The sequence below is a fragment of the Gopherus flavomarginatus genome, chromosome 13 (assembly GCF_025201925.1).
Source record: "Gopherus flavomarginatus isolate rGopFla2 chromosome 13, rGopFla2.mat.asm, whole genome shotgun sequence".
Taxonomy (NCBI): Eukaryota; Metazoa; Chordata; order Testudines; family Testudinidae; genus Gopherus; species Gopherus flavomarginatus.
In genome coordinates, this window is record NC_066629.1 from 777409 (window position 1) to 797956 (window position 20548).

Below are 20548 nucleotides of genomic sequence, written 5' to 3' on the forward strand. Positions count from 1 at the left end.
GAAGCCCGAGCCCATAAATTCGAAAAATACACCCCCTTGGCTGACACTCTGTGGACAAAGGGCTACAAGGTTTACACCAACACCTTGATCGTCAGGGCGCTGGGTCCCTGGGACCCCTGTAATGAACGTGTACTTAGGGCCTGTGGAGTGGGCTGTCACTATGTGCGGCTCATGAGATGTTTGATGGTCTCGTATACTATTCGATGGTCTAGGGACATTTACAAGGAGCACATCACCGGCCACCACCATTACCAGGAGTGAGCCGGCGTGGCTTCGTGCACCCACGGGGGGGAGGAGACCTATAAACCCCCCCATTGAACTATATCCCCTGAGCCCTGAACCCACCGTACTGGATTCCACCCTGTGAGGGTCATCCTGTCCCCATTACCCAGCCCGCTTACTTATACCCATGACTGAATGTAACCCACTGTATGAGCGATGTACCCTCACTGCTTCCTTACTGTACCTTGATCCCACCCACCGTACACCCCGCACTGGGGACATTGCAGACTGTATATATTACGTGCTAACCAATATCCAAATACCAGCATCCCCCTATACTCTGTATGTTACCCCCGATGACCAATAACTGACGCTTCAAACTCTCTGTATCATCTTTATTTAAATATTCTCTAATAAACTTTTAAATCTTTTTGTATCAGTTTGATATCTGGTATGTTCCCATTGAAAGCCTTATATCAAATAGATCTGTGGAATGGGGAGATGGATTAGGGGCTTTCTCTATCCACTTCGTGCATCATCCTGGTATTGCAGTATCTTTGGGTGTGGTGAGTCTTCCTGGGGAAAGCAGACTGGTTCAAAAACAGAAAAAGCAGGTGCTGGGTTGTGCTTTTCTTTTGTGTTTTTTGTTAGTTTCTCTCTTTTCTTTTTGTGATGTAGGTTTATGAAGCTTTGCAGCTGCCCTGCTTATTCCTGCTCTAGTGTTGTATCGTAAAGCACTTAGGAGTTTTTGGATGAGCATCTCTCAACAGTGTCCCCCAGGACAGAGTTATTCCAGGAATAGTCTCTATGACTGGTTTCCCCAGGGACTGGGGATAGTTTATAGGATCAGAAAAGGAAGGTTTGAATCATATTCATACACCCAGAGGCTGAATGGGGAGAGAGGCCCCAACTCCCTAACAATCCCCCCAAAGAAACTGTTCCCTGCTGTCCCATCCACACCCAACAACCCTCCAGGGTCACTCCCAGGCTCCTTCCCTCTCCCTCGGCTGCTCCACTCTCCCCTAGACTGGAGCGCCCCGGAGGCGCAGCCACAGCGGTTTAGGGGGAGCCATTCCCTCAGCCAGGCCTTCCAGCTTTGTCCTGCCCTAATGCTGGCCCCGGAACTTCCACAAGGTGGCGTTGTTGTAGCCCAGAAAGCCTCTGGGCAAAGGCAGAGGAGCCGGAGAGCTGACAGAGTGGGGGCGGGTGCCAGTCAGTGCTGGGCTTCCCCAAAATCTACCCTGTGCAGGGGCTGCTCCCCTTGAGAGCACCAGCCTCGGAGCCGCTCACATGGGAGGAAGGATCAAGTGACAGGGGCGGTTCTGGGACTGCTGCCTAGGGGTGCTGGAGCCTGGGACTAGGGGAGCTCACAGGGGCTGCCACAGTCCCTGGCGGGAAGCAGTTTCCATCCTATCCAGGGTTTGCAGTTCGTTCAGTGACTCTCAGTCCTCCCCCCACTGTACACGTCCCAGCGCCCTGGCCACTGCCCCACTTCCATAGAGGGGCACCCCCTTCTGCTGCCGCCTCCCAGAGCTGCCCGAGGGCAGGCATGTCCCAGCCCCACGCTCTCAGTGCCAGGAATTAGGACAGGACGTCAAACACCCTCCTGGCTTGTCAAGTGCACGGGGCCAGAGGGGTGTTCCTGAGCCATGGCTGTGGATGCACCAAAGCCTCTGTGTCCGCCGGCGAGGAAGAGGAGGGCACCCTGGATGGCCTCACCTGCAGAAAGGAAGCCTGGGAAGGAGGGAAGCTGGGTGGAGAAGGGGCTGGGGGTGGGAGGCAGAGTGGGGAGGGGGAGATGGGGAGTGGTAGCTGCTAAGGGAAGCAGAGTGGCTCTGATAGCCGTTGTCTCAGGAGTAGCAGGGTGATGAGTAGCTTCTGGGTCCTGGGCAGTGGGTGAGGTTCTCCGGGGGGCCTCCTCCTGAAGAGCTGGTGAGATGTTGCTCCTGGCTGTGAGGTCCCAAAGAACCGTCCTCTTGGTGCAAGATCTCCCTGCAGAGGAACCCCGGGGGGGTTTCTTCAGCCAGGCACTGATTTTTTTCATCCTTGCTGGTTGTCCGTGTCTCCCTAGAAGAGCAGAGGGTGGTCTTTGAGGTCAGTTACTACTGAGTTTTCCATGAGGCAGTAGATGCAGGAGCAGCTGCAGCTGAAAATTTCTGCGGAGCTGGCAAGATAGTGATCCTCGTCTTGGTCTGTCCTGGAGCGTAGTGGTCTTCTTTCTTAGTCTTCCACAGTGCCCCTTCCCCTGAATTCCTGGGGTTGTGCTTCCTCTTCTCCTCAAGACACTGGCCCTGCACCACCCCCTCCCACCAAGGCTCCATCGCTGCCCTGCCCTCAAGCCACCCCTTCCCCCAAGTTCCTACCCTGCATTGCCCCTCCCCACTAGGCCCCGCCCCATACTGCCTCTTCCTCCAAGGCCCCACCCCTACGCTGTGACTTTCCCTGAGACCCCGCCCCTTCAACCTAACCCCCACCCTGACCCTTCCCCCCGAGACCACACACTTGCACTGACCCTTCTCCCAGTCCCATCCCCTCATCACCCCTTCCCCTGAGGCCCCACCCCCGCACCTGTTGCTGCTGGCCCTCTCCATCCTGCCTGGTGAGTGGTGCTGGTTGCACTGGGCCTGGGGCTGGGATACAGTAACAGGGATGAACTGGGAGCCAGGAATGTTGGAGACTCTGCCATGGCACCAGCTCCACCTGCCAATGCTTGGAATCCAGCAGGGGGCATATGGAACGTCTGGGGTTCAGTTGCAACCTCTAAGGGATGCTGTGCTGCAGGGGGCAGGGTGAGGGCTCTCCCCTGTCAGTCAGGCTGGCCTCGATGTGCCAGGACAGTATGAGGGGGCGCTCTGCTCAGTGAGCGGGGTGGTCCCCTGGCAGTCAGGGCTGGCCCAAATACCCCATGGCAGCACCAAGAGGTGCTCTACTGCAGGGGACAGGGTGAGGTCTCTACCCTGGCAGTCAGGGCTGGCCACAATGCCATAGGACAGCACCAGGGGGCCCTGCGGTGCAGGAGGCAGGGTGAGGGCTCTTCCCTAGCAATCAGGCTGGCCCCGATGCCCCAAGGCAGGACTAGGGGGTGCTCTGCTGCAGAGAGGGGGGTGGGGACGCTCCCCTGGCAGTGAGGGCTGGCCCTGATCCCCCAGGGTAGGACTAGGGGGTACTCTGCTGCAGGGAGTGGGGTGGGGACTCTCCCCTGGCAGTCAGGCTGGCCCCGATGCCCCAGGGTAGGACTAGGGGGTGCTCTGCTGCAGAGAGTGGGGTGGGGACTCTCCCCTGGCAGTCAGGGGTGGCCCCAATGCCCCAGGGGAGGACTAGGGGGTGCTCTGCTGCAGAGACTGGGGTGGGGACGCTTCCCTGGCAGTGAGGGCTGGCTCCGATGCCCCAGGGCAGGACTATGGGGTGCTCTGCTGCAGAGAGTGGGGTGGGGACACTCCCCGGCAGTGAGGGCTGGCCCCGATGCCCCAGGGTAGGACTAGGGGGTGCTCTGCTGCAGAGAGTGGGGTGGGGACGCTCCCCTGGCAGGCAGGGCTGGCTCCGATGCCCCAGGGCATGACTAGGTGGTGCTCTGCTGCAGAGAGTGGGGTGGGGACTCTCCCCTGGCGGTCAGTGCCGGCCCCAGTGCCCTAGGGTAGCACAAGGGGGCTCTATGCTGCAGATAGCAGTGTGCTGCTGCCCCTCCAGGTACTGGCTGTCAGGGCTGGGGGCTGACCTTGCCTGTGGGCCCCCTGGCTGGATGGAGCGGCTCATGCATGATGATCCTTTGCTCCTACGCCTACCCTGAGGGGCAGCTCATCAGAGCTGTGCCCTGGAGGCAGGACCAGGAGAGAATTGTGCTGCTCACTGTAGCATTGGGGCAGGGCTATGACAAGGCTGAGCATGCCCATTTCCTGGGTGACCTGCAGCACAGCTGCACCCTGCAGCTCAACCCGCTGGCCCTCGGAGATGGGGAACCGAACTTTTTCGAGTTCCAGACCCAGAGTCAAAACTGGAGAAGCCCTCGAGCCCTGTTTCTCAAGGCATCAGGTAATCCCCAGCTCCTCTTGCAGAAATGTTTCACCAACAACTCAGCCTGGCCCCATGTGGTGTTATGTGCTGCTTGTGATGCAGTAGGAACTGTCTGTGTGGGGAGCGGGAGAGCAGGGGAGGACTTTAGGGGATGGACGATGCCAGAGCCTGTAACCTGAGCTAGGTAAGGGAGGGGAAAGGTCAACACCTTTGCCCGGGAAGGGGACAAAAGGAAGGGAGTGGCAGGAGGGAAGCAGTTTGAGTTTGGGCTTGGGGCTGTGTGGGCGGAATTCAGGGTATCCTAGCTAGGATCCAAGCACCCTGAAAGCCCAGAAGGACTCGGTGGAGGGGTCCTGACTGTGCCTGCAAGCCCTGCTGTAACCTGTGTTCCTGTTGTCCAATAAACCTTCTGTTTTACTGGCTGGCTGAGAGTCACTGTGGGTCCCAGGAAGAGGGGTGCAGGGCCGGACTCCCCCACACTCCGTGACAACTGGTGGCAGCGGCGGGAGATACTGCACCCCGTGGACGGCGCTTCCTGCAGTAAGTGACTGGGGAGCAGTAAAACGAAGGGGTGGTTAACCCCTGGGAGTGTGTGCCCAGTGAGAAGGACTTTGCAGTAACAGGGTCCCCCGGGGGATTGCAGCGAGCGGTCCCAGGGGCGGAGGAGTCTGCAGCTCGACCCTGGCAGAGAGGTGGTGACCTCAAGAAGGGCTGGTGCACTAGGGGTCCCCCTGGAAACCGTGGGGAGCGGCGAGCACCCCGGCCTTTGAGTGGCCAGCAGGAAGATGTATGCCAAGCGGCGCAAGTGTGACCTGCTGGAGCTGTGCAAGCAGAGGGGAATGCGCAGTGGGAGGCTCACCAAGGACCAGCTGATTGCCCAGCTGGAGCAGGGAGACCGCATGAATGAACGGAGCCCTGTCTCTGAGGGAAGCAGCCGAGCAGATGCAGCGCAGGCACCAGTGTCTGTCCCCGCTGGGAGTGGTCAGCCGGCGGACGAGGGCTTCCCGAGACCCCCCCTTCCTAGGCGTAGAGGAAGGGCGGGAAGGAGCCCAGTGTATACCGAGGGCACCGTGACACCCCCGGCCAGCAGGGGATCCGCCCGGCGAAGCTCACCCCCCAGCAGGGGATCCTCCCGGCAACGCTTGGCATCCGTGGAGCGGATGCGGCTGGAATATGAAAGGGAGCTGAGACGGGAAGAGCTCGAGTTAAAGAGGCGAGAGCTGGAGGAGAAGGCAAACCAGCGTGAACATGAGGAGAACCAGCGTAAACATGAGGAGAACCAGCGCCAGCGTGAGAGGGAGGAGTCTCAAAGGAGCAGGCCTGCCTCAACGCAGAGAGAGAGTCAACATGGGACCTCCCAAAGGGGGCCTATGGAGAACCCCCCCAAAAGGGGAACATCCAGCGGCAGGTCCCTCCGACCCACTCAAGGGGACCCACGAGATATGGGCTGCTATCGCTGTGGCCAACGAGGTCACATACGGGCCCAGTGCCCCAAGCTCAGGGACAGACCAAGCAGACCCAACCCGCAGAGGGTGGACTGGGTAAAAACCCAATCGGAGGAGGGGCTACATTCCCAGGAAAGGGGGGTTGGCAACATACCACCTGTGGATGCTCCCGGTTCCGGGTTTTTGGTTTACCGGGTGGGCGCAGGGCTGCCCCTCCGGAAAGAGTGCATTGTTTCCCTGGAAGTGGATGGGAGGAAGGTCACTGGGTACTGGGACACGGGCGCAGAGGTGACGCTGGCCCGGCCCGAGGTGGTGGCCTCAGATCGGATGGTGCCCGACACCTACCTGACCCTGATGGGCGTGGGCAGGACCCCATTCAAGGTACCCGTGGCAAGGGTACACCTGAAATGGGGGGCCAAGGAGGGCCCCAAGGATGTAGGGGTACACCAATATTTGCCCACTGACGTGTTAATGGGAGGGGACCTTGAAGATTGGCCTAGTAACACCCAGAGTGCCCTGGTCGTGACTCGTAGTCAGAGTCGGCAAATGGCACTGCTCCCCGACAACGGGGAAGGTACTCGACCTGAGGTGCAGGACCCTAACTCAGGGAGCGGGGAACGCCCAGGGGCACAGTGCAGAGAGGCTGCGGCCTCAGACCCAGCCAGCAAGAGAGAGCCGGTCCCCATTCCTGTCCCAGCTGCTGAGTTCCAGGCCGAGTTGCAGAAAGATCCCTCCTTGCGGAAGCACAGGGACCGGGCTGACCTTAGTGCGGTACAGACCATGAGGAGAGGTTGCAAGGAGAGGTTCCTGTGGGAGAAGGGGTTCCTGTACCGAGAATGGGCTCCCCCAGGGGAAGTAGAGTCATGGGGGATCAGGAGGCAGCTGGTGGTTCCCCAGAAGTTCCGTCACAAGCTGTTGTACCTGGCCCATGACATCCCTCTCGCAGGGCACCAGGGAATCCGGCGCACCAGGCAGAGGCTGCTACAGAACTTTTACTGGCCTGGGGTCTTTACCCATGTCCGACAGTACTGCCAATCCTGTGACCCCTGCCAGAGGGTGGGGAAGGCCCGGGACAAGGGGAAAGCGGCTTTGAGGCCTTTACCCATCATAGAAGAACCTTTCCAGAAGGTGGCCATGGACATAGTGGGACCCCTCAGCAAGACGACCCGGTCAGGGAAGAAATACATCCTGGTGGTGGTGGATTTTGCCACTCGCTACCCCGAGGCGGTGGCCTTGTCCTCTATCGAAGCAGACACAGTGGCAGATGCGCTGCTGACAATTTTCAGCCGGGTGGGGTTCCCCAAGGAGGTCTTAACGGACCAGGGGTCCAACTTCATGTCGGCCCTGCTCCGGTCCTTATGGCAGAAATGTGGGGTCCAGCACAACTGGGCCTCAGCGTATCACCCCCAGTCCAACGGGCTGGTAGAAAGGTTCAACGGGACGCTGAAGATGATGCTAAAAACATTTATGAACCAGCATCCGCAAGATTGGGACAAGTACTTACCTCACCTGCTGTTTGCATACAGGGAGGTACCCCAGGAATCTACCGGGTTTTCACCTTTCGAACTGTTGTATGGAAGGCGGGTGAGGGGGCCCCTAGACCTGATGAGGGACGAATGGGAGGGGAAGGCCGCTCCCGAGGGAGAGTCAGTGGTGGAGTATGTCCTGACCTTCCGGGAAAGACTGGCCGAGCTCATGGGCCTGGCCAGGGAGAATCTGGCCCGAGCCCAGAGGAGGCAGAAGGTCTGGTATGACCGCACAGCACGAGCCCGTGCCTTCGCCACCGGGGATCAGGTGATGGTTCTCATCCCCGTGAGGAGAAACAAACTCCAGGCTGCCTGGGAAGGGCCCTTCAAGGTTATCAAGCAACTGAATGAGGTAAACTATGTGGTGGAGCTGTCAAACCGGGCACATCACCGTCGGGTGTACCATGTGAACATGATGAAACCATACTATGACAGGGGGAATGTGGTGTTGGCCGTGTGTGGACATTGGGAGGGGCAGGGAGATGACCCCTTAGTGGATCTATTCCCTGGAACAAAAGCTAGTTCCCCCCTGGAGGCGATTCCCCTCTCTGAGCAACTGACCCCGGGCCAGCACGCTGAGATCAGAGGGGTGCTGCGTCTGTACCGACAGCTGTTTTCCAACCAGCCTGGACGCACTAATTTGACTGTCCACCGGGTGGAGACCGGGTCACACCCCCCTATAAGATGCTCCCCTTTTCGGGTCACTGGTAAAACTGCCCAGGATCTTGAAAGAGAGGTCAGGGACATGCTGGCTTTGGGGGTGATCCAGCCATCTTCCAGCCCTTGGGCCTCGCCAGTAGTGCTGGTTCCCAAGAAGGATGGGTCAATCCGGTTCTGTGTGGACTATCGAAAGCTCAATGCCATCACCGTATCTGATGCCTACCCTATGCCCAGGCCTGACGAGCTCCTAGACAAGCTGGGAGGTGCTCGGTACCTCACCACTATGGATCTTACCAAAGGCTACTGGCAAGTGCCGCTGGACGCAGATGCCAGGCTGAAATCGGCCTTTATCACCCCTCTGGGGCTTTATGAGTTTTTGACCCTGCCCTTCGGCCTCAAGGGAGCACCGGCCACCTTCCAGCGCCTGGTGGATCAGCTACTGAGGGGGATGGAGAGTTTTGCTGTGGCGTATATTGACGACATCTGCGTCTTCAGCCAGACCTGGGAGGACCACGTGTCCCAGGTTAAACAAGTCCTGGACCGACTCCGAAAGGCTGGGTTAACAGTAAAGGCTGAGAAGTGCAAGGTGGGGATGGCTGAAGTATCTTACCTGGGCCATCGGGTGGGGAGCGGCTGCCTGAAGCCGGAACCAGCCAAGGTGGAGGTGATCAGAGACTGGCCTGCTCCCCAAACCAAAAAACAGGTCCAGGCCTTTATTGGGATGGCGGGGTACTATCGAAGGTTCGTGCCCCACTTCAGTGCCATAGCCGGCCCCATCACTGAACTGTGCAAAAAGGGGAAGCCAGACAAGGTGATCTGGACTGAGCAGTGCCAGGAGGCTTTCCGGGCGCTGAAGGAGGCCCTGGTTAGCGACCCAGTTCTGGCAAACCCAGATTTTGACAAACCCTTTATGGTGTTCACCGATGCCTCAGACACGGGACTGGGGGCGGTGTTAATGCAGGGGGATGAAAAGGGGGAGAGACACCCCATCGTGTACCTGAGTAAGAAGCTGCTACCCCGGGAACAAAGCTACGCGGCCATTGAGAAGGAATGCCTGGCCATGGTGTGGGCCCTTAAGAAGCTAGAGCCATATTTCTTTGGGCGACACTTCACCGTGTACACCGACCACTCTCCCCTGACCTGGCTGCACCAGATGAAAGGAGCCAACGCCAAGCTCCTGAGGTGGAGCCTGCTCCTGCAGGACTATGACATGGACGTGGTCCATGTGAAGGGAAGTGCCAACTTGACAGTGGATGCGTTGTCCCGGAGAGGGGGCCCTGAACTTCCCCAGGTCACTGGGCAGAGTGACCCCGCTCAGTTCAGTCTCGAAGGGGGGAGAGATGTGATGCAGTAGGAACTGTCTGTGTGGGGAGCGGGAGAGCAGGGGAGGACTTTAGGGGATGGACGATGCCAGAGCCTGTAACCTGAGCTAGGTAAGGGAGGGGAAAGGTCAACACCTTTGCCCGGGAAGGGGACAAAAGGAAGGGAGTGGCAGGAGGGAAGCAGTTTGAGTTTGGGCTTGGGGCTGTGTGGGCGGAATTCAGGGTATCCTAGCTAGGATCCAAGCACCCTGAAAGCCCAGAAGGACTCGGTGGAGGGGTCCTGACTGTGCCTGCAAGCCCTGCTGTAACCTGTGTTCCTGTTGTCCAATAAACCTTCTGTTTTACTGGCTGGCTGAGAGTCACTGTGGGTCCCAGGAAGAGGGGTGCAGGGCCGGACTCCCCCACACTCCGTGACACTGCTGTAAGAGAGCGCTGCCCCATCTTACGTGCTGTGGCTCTGGGGATGCTGGCTGGGGTGCTGAAGCCGGAGCGTCAGTGTGGGTCAGGGTTGGAATCGGCAGGGTGTCATGAGGAGTCCCTTGCATGTGGTCTGATGATACTAAGATTTCTTTTGAGTCTTGAAGGGTAGATTGCAGCTGCTACACTGAAAAGCAATCTGTTTGTTGTAGGTCTTACGAACGTGTTTGCTGAGGGCCCTGAGGGTCTGGTCTGCACAGAGGGGGAGGCAGAAGGGGAGGAGGAGGAGGTCTGTAGGGATCGGGTACTGGAGGTTGATGCAGTCATCTTCCCCTGCCTCATCCTCCGTGGGGTGGACCTCTGTTGTGCCGGCAGACTTGCCAGGTGGTTCCTCTCGGTCTGGCAGAGAAACTTGAGGAGGTGAAGTCACTCCGGGGTGGGGGCGCAGGACTCGTTGACCACGATATTTTTTTGCCTGGAAGGACAGCATGCAGAATCGAGATCCTGGGCTGTGGAGTGCATTCCTCTTGGAGCGGCCTTCCTCCGGGCAGGGTGGTAAGTAGTTTTGGGGTCTGGGGTTGAGGAGGTGGTTCCTTCAGGAGCATCCCTCTCTGGAGCAGCAAGGCAGCACTCAGCATCCTCATCCTGGGTCATCGGGAGGACTCCTCTGGTAGCAGCCTTCCCAGCAGGGCAGCGCTCAGCATCCTGGTCCTGGGCAGTGGGAGAGGTTCTCCGGGGGTCGTCCTCCTGAAGAGCTGGTGAGATGTTGTTGTTCCTGGACGTGAGGTCCCGAAGAGCCATCCTTCCAGGAGGTGTAAGGATCCAGGACTCCAGTGCCTGCAAGAAGCTTCAGCCAGCTTCTCAGATAGAAGCCACTTTCTTTCCTACAGTGCCACTAGTGCCCTTTCTGCTCTCCAGGCCTGCTCCCTCCAGCAGGACAGAGACACCCCTTAACTTCTCGAGTCCTGATTTCCTGCCATTCAAGGGGCTGGGGGCTTCCATTGCCCCCACCCCCTGCCATCAGATACTTTTCCTATGGGAATCTCCCTAGAGCAGGGAAGAAATCTGTTCTTCCCTTCGAACTAGTCTGCTCAGTAAATCCACCCACACTGACCTCATCTTGGCTGCTTTGTTTATCCGAGATTAGTGGTATCTTTGGAAAACCCTTAGTGTGTGGGGGAGTGAGGAGATCCGGGAGCTCCAGCAGATGCCCCTGAAGAACACCACCCTGGCTTTCTCTGGTCAGGCTCAGACTCACTGTCCATTAGGAGGTGAAGACCAGATGGGAGCTGCTGGATTGACCTTGATGTGCCATGTCCTTGTGTGGATGAAGGACCTACATCTCAGGGATGGCCAGCAGCAGATGTCAGATGTGTCCAGGAATAGTCTGAACAACCTTCACTGATAGGTAAGTAAAGTCATGGCCACATGTAGACCCCACAGGAATTGGGCGGGATTGAACCAGGGTCCTTCAGCACCAGCTGCGCTCCCTCAGTGTCATCCAATCCAGCTCCATCCACTAGAGCACACCCCCTTCCAGAGTCACAGAACCCAGGAGCCCTGATTCTCGGACCCGGGCCTCACATCACAAGACCAAACATCCTCCCATTATGGGCGCTGGAGAAGGGACTGTCTGCAGAGTCCCCTCAACATTCACCCGTCAGAGACTTCAGCCACGGGTGACCAGTGAATGAGCAGAGATCTCCACTGTGGGAACACGAAGGGCTGCGCATTTGGGTTTCCCAGGGAAGGCATCTGGCAGCCACTGACAGAGTGTTCCTGTGAGGAGATTTTCCATCTCTAACAAAGGTTTTCTGTTCCCACAGATTTCAGCCGCTCAGCAGAATGCAGGGGAGCCGAGTGCTGACGGGCTAGAGGGGTCCCAGGAGTCACCCTGCGGCTGTGCAGCAGGGGCAGTGTCTGCAGTCACCATGGGCCAAACTCTGTGTTCCAGACAACCCAGGCTAAGGCTCCCTGGATTGCGAAGGGGACTTTCACTTGGGGAATCAGTTGCTGGTGCCTGTGTCCACAACTGGGATGTTTTCCTGAGTCTACTCAATGGTCCATGAAGTGCCATGCAAGCACGGGGAGAATGGACATTAAAGAGTGAGTCTGGGACCTCTGCAGAGCTGCTGCAGTCGAGCATCCGTAGCCAGAAGAGCGACGATGGGAAATGCGCTTCAATGGCTGGCAAGAGCAGCAGCTGTCTCAGAAAGCTCTGCTCAGGCTCTAGGCAACAGAGGCAGAACAAAGAGCCACACAGTGAAAGCCTTTAGCAAGACACGGTTTTCCAGTGGATTATGCTGGAACCAGACAGAAGACCCAAGGGACGACACATTGTGACAAAACTGGGCAGCCATTCGTGGCTCTGGAATACAAAAATGCAGCAACAGAAAGTACCTCCACCTTGCTAGCACTCTGCCTTGTGAAGGCTAAAATCTATAAGCATGCTGGAAACATGAAAGAAGCTACAAGGTGGATGGATGAAGCCCATGCCTTGGAAACAGCAGATAGATTTATCAACTCCAAATGTTCAAAATAGATGTTGAAAGCCAGCTTAATTAAGGAAGCAGAAGAATTATACAGGGCCTCCCAGAGGTGGGGGGCAAGTGGGACAACTTGCCCCAGGCCCTGGGCCCCGCAGGGGCCCCCACGAGAGTTTTTCGGGGCCCCTGGAGCCGGGTCCTTCACTCGCTTTGGGGACCCCGGAAAACTCTCGCGGGTCCTGGGCCCCCAGAGCTGCTTCTGCTCCGAGTCATTGTCAGCAATTCAGCGATGGAGGGTCGGCACTGAGACGGTGGGTCCCGCTTCAGTGGTAATTCGGCAGCGAGGGGTCCCTGCCACGGGTCTTCAGGGCACTTCAGCAGCACGTCCCAGAGCGGAAGGACCCCCTGCTGCCAAATTACAGCTGAAGCCGGCCCTCCCACACCGTCGAAGACCCCAGACCCCCTGAATCCTCTGGGCGGCCCTGGAAATGTGTTCTAAGTTTACAAGGCAAGGAATCTCAGCAGTAGAGAACTTGAATGGACTGCAGCACGTGTGGTTCCAGACAGAATGTGCCCAAGCTTACCAGGCAATGAATAAATTTCGAGAAGCACTTAAGAAATGCCATGAAATTGAGAGACATTTTGTAGAAATGACAGATGACCAGTTTGACTTCCACCCTTACTGTATGAGGAAGATTACACTTAGGTCTTATGTGGACCTTGTTAAAACTAGAAGACATACTTTAACAACATCCATTTTACTTCAAAGAAGCACAAATTACCATAGAGATAGATTTGAAGCTTCATGATAATCAGGGCCAGCTCCAGGCTTTTTGCCACCCGAAGCGGTAGAGGAGGAAAAAAAAAAAAGTTGCGAACAGTGGTACTTCGGCTGCAGCTCAACCAGGCCACTTTCTTCTTCAGCTGCGGGTCCTTCTCTCTGAGAGCAAGTGAAGGACCCACAGCTGAATGGCCGCCGAAGAACCTGATGTGCCGTCCCTTCCCCTTGGCCACCCCAAGCACCTGCTTGCTGAGCTGGTGCCTGGAGCCGGCCCTGATGATAATCCTCTAACAGATGAGAATAAAGAACACAAGGCTGATACTGCAAATATGTCTGACAAGGAGCTAAAGAAGCTTCACAATAAGCAGAGAAGAGCACAGAAAAAGCATAACTGGAGGAGGAGAAGACAAATGCAGTAAAAGAAAAGCAGCAGAGAAATCAGAAGACGAAAAAGGATGAGGAGGAGGAAATTGGCTGTCCGAAAAAGAACTTATCCCTGAGAAACTAGCAAAGGTTGAAGCACCTTTGAAAGAAGCCACTAAATTTGTAACACCATTGAAGAATTTGGTGAAGAACAAAATAGAGACCCATCTTTTTGCTTTTGAGATTTACTTCAGGAAAGAGAAATTTCTTCTGATGCTGCAGTCTGTGAAGAGAGCATTTTCTTTGACTCCAGTCATCCTTGGCTGCATGAGTGTATGATTCACCTCTTTGGCCGTGTATCTGAAAGTAAAGATCTATCAGATGGTTCCTGTCCATTCAACCTTTCCAATTCACTATACAGTGTCGGAGTGGATGCCACCATCTGGATGCCAACCAGTCTGACCCAGGCTTCTACAGGACCCCGGTGGAATTGGCCAGCAAAAGGATCTGTGTCCCCACCCCATTACCCAGAGGCCTGCCTGACATTGAGGCCTCTCTTTCTACTCTGGGCTACCCCACCCGGTTCCCTGGTGTAAAGGGCAGGATTCTGAATCCTGTAATCTGAGGTCAAATCTCAGTGGGACCCCCCCGGCACCTTGTTGGTTTGCTGGAGAGCCTGGAAGCACAATGTGCTCAGCTACCCTGTCCCCATTTGTACACGAACGAGTCTTTTCCTTCCTGCTGGGGGACTCGCGCCCACTGGAGCCAGAGGTGAATACAGCTGTTCCAGAGTGCCCTTCTGAGGTAGAACGTGTCACCACGTGGCTTTGGGGGTCTGACTCCGTGGGAGCGAATCCCAGAGCAGTTCTGGGCATGTCCGGCCCAAGAAATGAGAGACTCCAGGTAGGTGAGGTAAAAGCTTTTATTGGGCCATGTTCAGTAGGTGGGAGAGAAGCTTTAGAGCTGCACAGAACTGAATTACTTGTAGGTCTCTGTGGGGCTTGAAAATTTCTCTCTCTCACCACTTAACTTCGTCCAATGAAAGAGATTCCCTCACCCCCCTTGTCTGCCCATGTTGGGAATGTCCAAGGACAGTGTTTGGACTGGGAACAGGGATGTACAGAAGATAAACTGGAGCTGCACAGAGTTCTTCTGTGGTACAGGTGTGATTTTATACCAAAAAACCCACCACAGTTCAGTCCAGGGCCAGGTGCACTCTAGGAGCAGGGACGGTGCAGAGAAAGGGCAGATACAGAGCAGCTCTGAACACTGTGCACAAAACTGGCTGTCCTGTCCAGCAGCCCCTGTTTTCCCAGCCCCAAGCTTCCCAGCCACTGCTTTGCTGGTGCCCCTCACTCCCGATCTGCAGCCCCTGTTTGCCCTACTCTGAACTCCCAAGTCACCACTCTGCCAGTACCTCTCACTCCCAACCCACAGCCCCCACGATCCAAACCCTGAGCTAGCCAGTCACTGCTCTGCTGGTGCCCCTCTCTGCTGACCCCACAGCCTCCGTGATCTGAACCCTGAGCTCCCCATTCACTGCTCTGCCAGTGCCCCACCCCCCCAACCTGCAGCCTCTGTTATCCCAGACCTGAGTTCTTTATTCACTAGTCTGTCTATGATGAAGTGGGACCGTTCTTAATGTTTCCTCTGAATACTGTGTGGGTGCCTCAGTTTCCCCTATGCATTTCTTAAGTCTCCAGTGTGCATAAATGGCCAACAATCTGTCTCCTAGCAACAAATGGTCCGGGCCCTTCGCCCCTTGCAAGGAGATGGCTAAAGATGAACAAAGAGATCAGATGACCTCCTAGCCCAGGACAGAGACAAAGGCCAGAAAGGAGGGGCTGGAGGGCGTTTTAGTTTGGAGCTTGCTGGGGACAGGAAGTGAGGGTACCAGACATGGGGATCTGGCTCGCTGGGCCCCAGAATGGGCCTGGCTGTGAGGTCCCGTTCTCTGTACCCACAAGCTCTGTTTTAGACTGTGTCCTTGTCATCTAATAATCCTCTGTTTTACTGGTTGGCCGAGAGTCACGTCTGACTGTGGAAAAAAAATGGAAGCTGCAGCTCAAGGCCAGCCATTGAAAAGGGGAGTCAAAAACCATCACAGCTACCACTCTGTTGCAACCTGACAAGGTGATGTGCCGGAGAAACCTGTGGTCATGGTCGAGGTGTTGCTCTGTCATGCTGCTAATGCTGGCACGCGTTGGCAGCTGCTGTAGAGGGAAATTCACCCCTGTTGCAGAGGGCTAATACAATGGCTAGGCACCGTTTAAGTGCAAGGAGTGGAGGGGAGATGCACTGAGCACCTGCAGGATTAGCCCCTTTTATGGCTTTGAGTTCAGTGGAATACTAGCAATGCTGGTATGCCTCCTATCACCGTGGGCCCCACTTTTTTCAACATTGCATTCCCTCCCTGCCCCCTGGGGGGGCTGACTCACGTCCCCCTGCAGCTCTCCAAACATTTCTCCATTCCCCCTTAGGGGGTCAAATCCCACAGTGTGTGGACCCCCACAAGGTCCCAGGTGCCATTGTGAGCTAAGGCTCTTGTGGTGTTGGCTTAACTATAAAGGGAAGAGTAACATCCCTCCTGTGTAAAATACTATAAAATCCCTCCTGGCCAGAGACACCAAAATCCTTTTATCTGTAAAAGGTTAAGAAGTTCAGGTAACCTGGCTGACACCTGACCCAAAGACCAATAAGGGCACAAGATACTTTCAAATCTTGGTGGGGTGGAAGGCTTTTGTTTGTGCTCTTTGTTTTGGGGGTGGTTCGCTCTTGGGGCTAAGAGGGACCAGACATCAATCCATGCTCTCCAAATCTTTCTGAACCAGTCTCCCATATTTCAAACTTGTAAGTAACAGTCAGGCAAGGCAACTTAGTTTTATCTTTGTTTCCTCAACTTGTAAATGTGCCTTTTGCAAAGAAGATTTATCTCTGTTTGCTGTAACTTTGAACTTAAGGCTGGAGGGGGTTCTTCTGGGCTCTATGAATCTGATTACCCTGTAAAGTTATTTCCCATCCTGATTTTACAGAGATGATTTTTACCTTTCTTTAATTCAAAGCCTTATTTTTTAAAAACCTAATTAATTTTCCCTTGTTTTAAGATCCAAGGGAGTTGGATCTGCACTCACCAGGAATTGGTGGGGGAAAAGGAGGGGGAATAGTTAATGTCTCCTTGTTTTAAGATCCAGGGGTTTGGATCGGTGTTCACCAGGAACTTGTTTAGAGAAGTCTCTCAAGGCTACTGGGTGGGAGATAGTCTGGGGGGAAGGTAGACAGAGTTTTCAAATGACTCATAAATAATTTGAGTGGTGGCAGCAAAACCAGATCTAAGCTGGTAAGTAAGCTTAGAGGTTCTCATGCAGTCCCCACGTCTGTACCCTAGAGTTCAGAGTGCGGAAGGAATCTTGACAGCTGTCACTATAAAAGCTGATTTTGCATTCACCCTGGGACCAAGATAGTTTGCATTTAAATGTAAATTCACTCAGCCAACATCCCATTCAAGGGGTTGACTGAAACAGATGAAAGCTAGGAAATTCAGGGTGACGCTTGAGCGATGTCTGCTCTTGCAGAGTTCAGTTTCAATGGGTGAGAGTGACCCATGAAAGAAAAGCACTGGTTTGTGTCCTCACTTCCACAGGCCACAGAGAGCGTTTACATTTGCAGCACTTCCGTGGCCCTGAGGGGAACTCTCCCACAGTACAACTCTCTCCATTTTCACCATGGGCCTTGTGGGAAGGGGGTAGTGGTGATCTCTGGACATTCTAGGTCCCTGCACAGCCTCCTCTCCCCAAACACTCATTAGCTCCAGTAGCTCAGCGTTGCTCCAAGCAGGGGCTCCTTTGCTGCAGATAAGTGAGCACTTGCCAAGAATACAGGGTTCTTTCAAAGTTCCCAGGGCTTCAGAGAGGGAAGGGCAGGTGTCTGTTTACCTGATGTCAGAGGAGCAGAGCTGCTGGGCAGAGTGGTCACCTCTGGAGGCTAAAGCTCTGTAAACAGGAAGAAGGTGTCTTCACGTGCACATCACCACAAAAGCATCACCGGTCAGAGTTGGATGTCTCTCAGCGAGGTGGCTTTCGCTTTGCGGTGAAACTTCTGGAGTTTCACCGCAAAAAGTCATTGGCAAGTGTAGATGCTCCCACTGTTTTTGCACAGAAACAGGACTTTTTCCACTTTAAATGGCGAGTGTAGACACGCCCTTAGTTCTTGGGCATCTTCTTGTGCCTGGCTGCCGAGATCAAACGTGGTATCAAACCTCCTGTACTGTCCGCAGGTCCTTGCAGAGGACGGAGAAGCTGTGAGGCAGCATGGAGAGGCACGGGCCTGGGAGCCATGAAAGCTCGGTTCTAGCACTGTTCTGCTGTGGGGCCTTGGGTAAGTCACTTTCCCCTCACTCTGCCACTGTCCCCTTGTACCCTGCGTTTGTCTTGTCTATTTAAACTGTAAGTTCAAGGTCAGAGACTCTGTCTTAACTATGTGTATGTCCAGTACCTAGCACAATGGGCTTCCACATTCAGCTGGGGCCTGTGGACACTACTGGAATATATAAATAGGTCATTCAGGGCTGAGTGGCAGCCTGCACTCAGTCACTTCTGTCAGTTCTAACACACTTTGTATTTTTTCAGTTTTGAACTTTCTTCCTCTCATTAGACAGCTGAGATCACAAGGGATAAGTTTTGATGCAAAACTTCAGTAGGATCATTTTTGCTGTTAAACATCCATTTTCTGAGCCCTTGGTACACAGAACAGAGAATAAGCTTCTGGGGCAGGGGAGGAAGAACATAGAGCACAAGCCTTTAGCGCTCACTCAGTAACATTTTTTCAATCTAGGAGATGAATTCCACTGTAATGAATTGGAGTTTACAGCAAGGCTGTCATAGCTTTTGGCAGATATTCTCACCTTCGCATTGGCAAATCATTTGGACAAGACACATCCATCAGGGGATGTTTTATTTCAGAGCAAAGGAACATAACTCAAATTCCAATCGGATTTAAACATTCTGCACATATGTTGTACAGACAAAACTACACAGGATCGTTTTAGGGGTCAAGACAAAGATGCCACATTTATTGTGATCTATAACTACTAGCAAATACCTTAATACTTACACACACACACACACACACACACACACACACACACACACACACACACACACACACACACACACACACACACACACACACACACACACACACACCCCAAATGTTCTGCAGCTGCTGGATAGTTACCAGTCCCGATTGTTGCTTGAGTTCACAGCTGGGGGATCGTAGCTCATGGCAGCTAACTGGCAAGGAAAGCCGAGCACGAGGAGAAGCCAGGTCTCTGTTGGGCACGCACCGATGCCCCTCGATGTTGATAGCAGAACGTTACCCAAAGTCTCTCATCTCACCCTTCTTTTTAATAGGCATTTAGTTTGGATTCAAAGTCTATAGATCTTGCTGTGTCACGCTGCCTCTGGGTTTGGTGATTGATCACCCATCAATTGCAGGCGTGACTTTCATCCTTGAACCTAGCTTTGATCTTCCTTCTGTTGTTACTTTTGTCCTTTCCTTTTTAGGGTGGATGCTTCTTACTTTGTTTAGGGCTATTGTGTAGGTCTTCAGCCGTTGGTATTTGAACTTAATCTCATCAGGACAGGCTGGCGCCGGAGGTTAATTCTATCATCCATACATACCTCATTCACACATCTAAACTAAACTAATAAAATTACAGCATGGCTCGCCAAAATGAAGGCTGCAGCACAAGCCTTCCACAAAATGGAGTTAGCATTTAAAAATGGGTTTTGAATTACAATAGTGCCCAGAAGTTACAATGTAGGCAAAATGGCAAGTGTAATGAAATGGTGAACAGAAGTTACAATGATACAGTGAATAACTAAAAACAATTTCATTCACATCAGTTCTACATTGTCCCGCTTTTGACCCTTCAATCCAGGGGTATTGAATAGGTCACACTTTATGTAATTATTTTAAGGCTATATATTGGGGAACAATGTGAGCTTGTGGTTTTAGCTTAAAATACAGCCTTTTCATCCAGCAGCACCTGCCACACATTATAATTAGCATTAAACTTATCACAATAAAGAAAACAACAATTGGGTGTAACATAATTGTTAAAGTTGAAGACCAAGAGGGGGACCATCCCTTTAAAATATCATACCAATGGTGTGTCATGATTTGTTCTGCTTGTGCAGATACTCTTAATATTTCAGATCCCTGATGTAAAATAGCCAAACTGCGTGTCTGAACCTGGGTCCGTGTGGTTTCAGTCAGTTGGCTAATTTGTTTATTTTCCTGCATTTTGTACAGATTTGTCCAATTGACCCCCAAAGTGAAGTTAAAGTCTAGAATATTACTGGTATCCAGTGTGTTAGTTCTTTTATCCTCTTGAGTGGGGAAGTAATAGGTTAGGGTGGGAGTTTTTAACATAGTTATATTACACAAACACTGTTCTACTGGTTGTTCTGAGATGTATTTGTCTTGCCATACAAGCTTCTCTAATCCAATAGACACAACTTTTCCTATCAAAATACACTTTTGTGGTACTGTTATCTAGTTCATTCCAGTAACAAGCTGCCAAACTTTTATGTTGTAAGGAGTAGGGCTCCTCTAATTTTGGTAAGGTAGGACATACCCATTGTTGTGCACTCCACGTGGAACACAAGCGATGGTCTATGATTTCTCCTTGTTCGTTCAAATATGTTCCCACCAATCAAGGGGCCCAAGGATGTTTGCCCTGGAGAACTGGGAAGGCTATGAAGGGCCACAGAATAACTTTATATTTGTGGGGTTGGACCCATATTACTTGTATAGTGATGTGCCCCATGAGAGTCGATGTGTATACCTTTGATTCCAGGGCCTTGTACCATCCAGAAACATAAGGAAGGAAAAGGATATTTTTATGTTTTGTCAGCAGAGGAGTTAAGACTGTCATATCTTTAGCTCGTACCCAGTCCCTTTCCCTCTCTGTCAGCATAATAGCTAATATTTGTTGTTCGGAACACCACAAAGCTAAAGCTGTTTTGTTTGCTATGTCCCTCGTGGTGGCATATTGAGCCTAGAATGCCCGGTTAACATGTTCCCACATCTGCCTTTGCAAGATCATTGTGTCTACCCCAGTTTGCACCAATTCAGCGATCTGGTGCTCTTGCCCCTATACAATAGCATGATGCAATGTTTCTACCACACTGGCCTTATTTTTCAGTGCTTCTAGATCTACCGAATTTAGAATTCCGGTCCCTGCTCCTATACCTCCTAACAAGGTATCTGTTATCCCTCATCGCTGACTAGGGAAGGGATATTCTGGTTGTAA

General features: G+C 53.5%; 1 non-coding gene and 1 pseudogene across 1 annotated transcript; both read left to right on the forward strand.

Annotated features, from left to right (window-relative positions):
* Positions 1–611: 611 nt before the first annotated feature.
* On the forward strand, positions 612–799 carry LOC127033888 (U2 spliceosomal RNA). The gene has a single exon (XR_007769243.1). It is a non-coding gene; the product is annotated as a U2 spliceosomal RNA (small nuclear RNA).
* A 3181-nt stretch (positions 800–3980) lies between these two features.
* Positions 3981–13829, forward strand: LOC127033507 (N-alpha-acetyltransferase 15, NatA auxiliary subunit-like; annotated as a pseudogene).
* The last annotated feature ends 6719 nt before the right edge of the window (positions 13830–20548 follow it).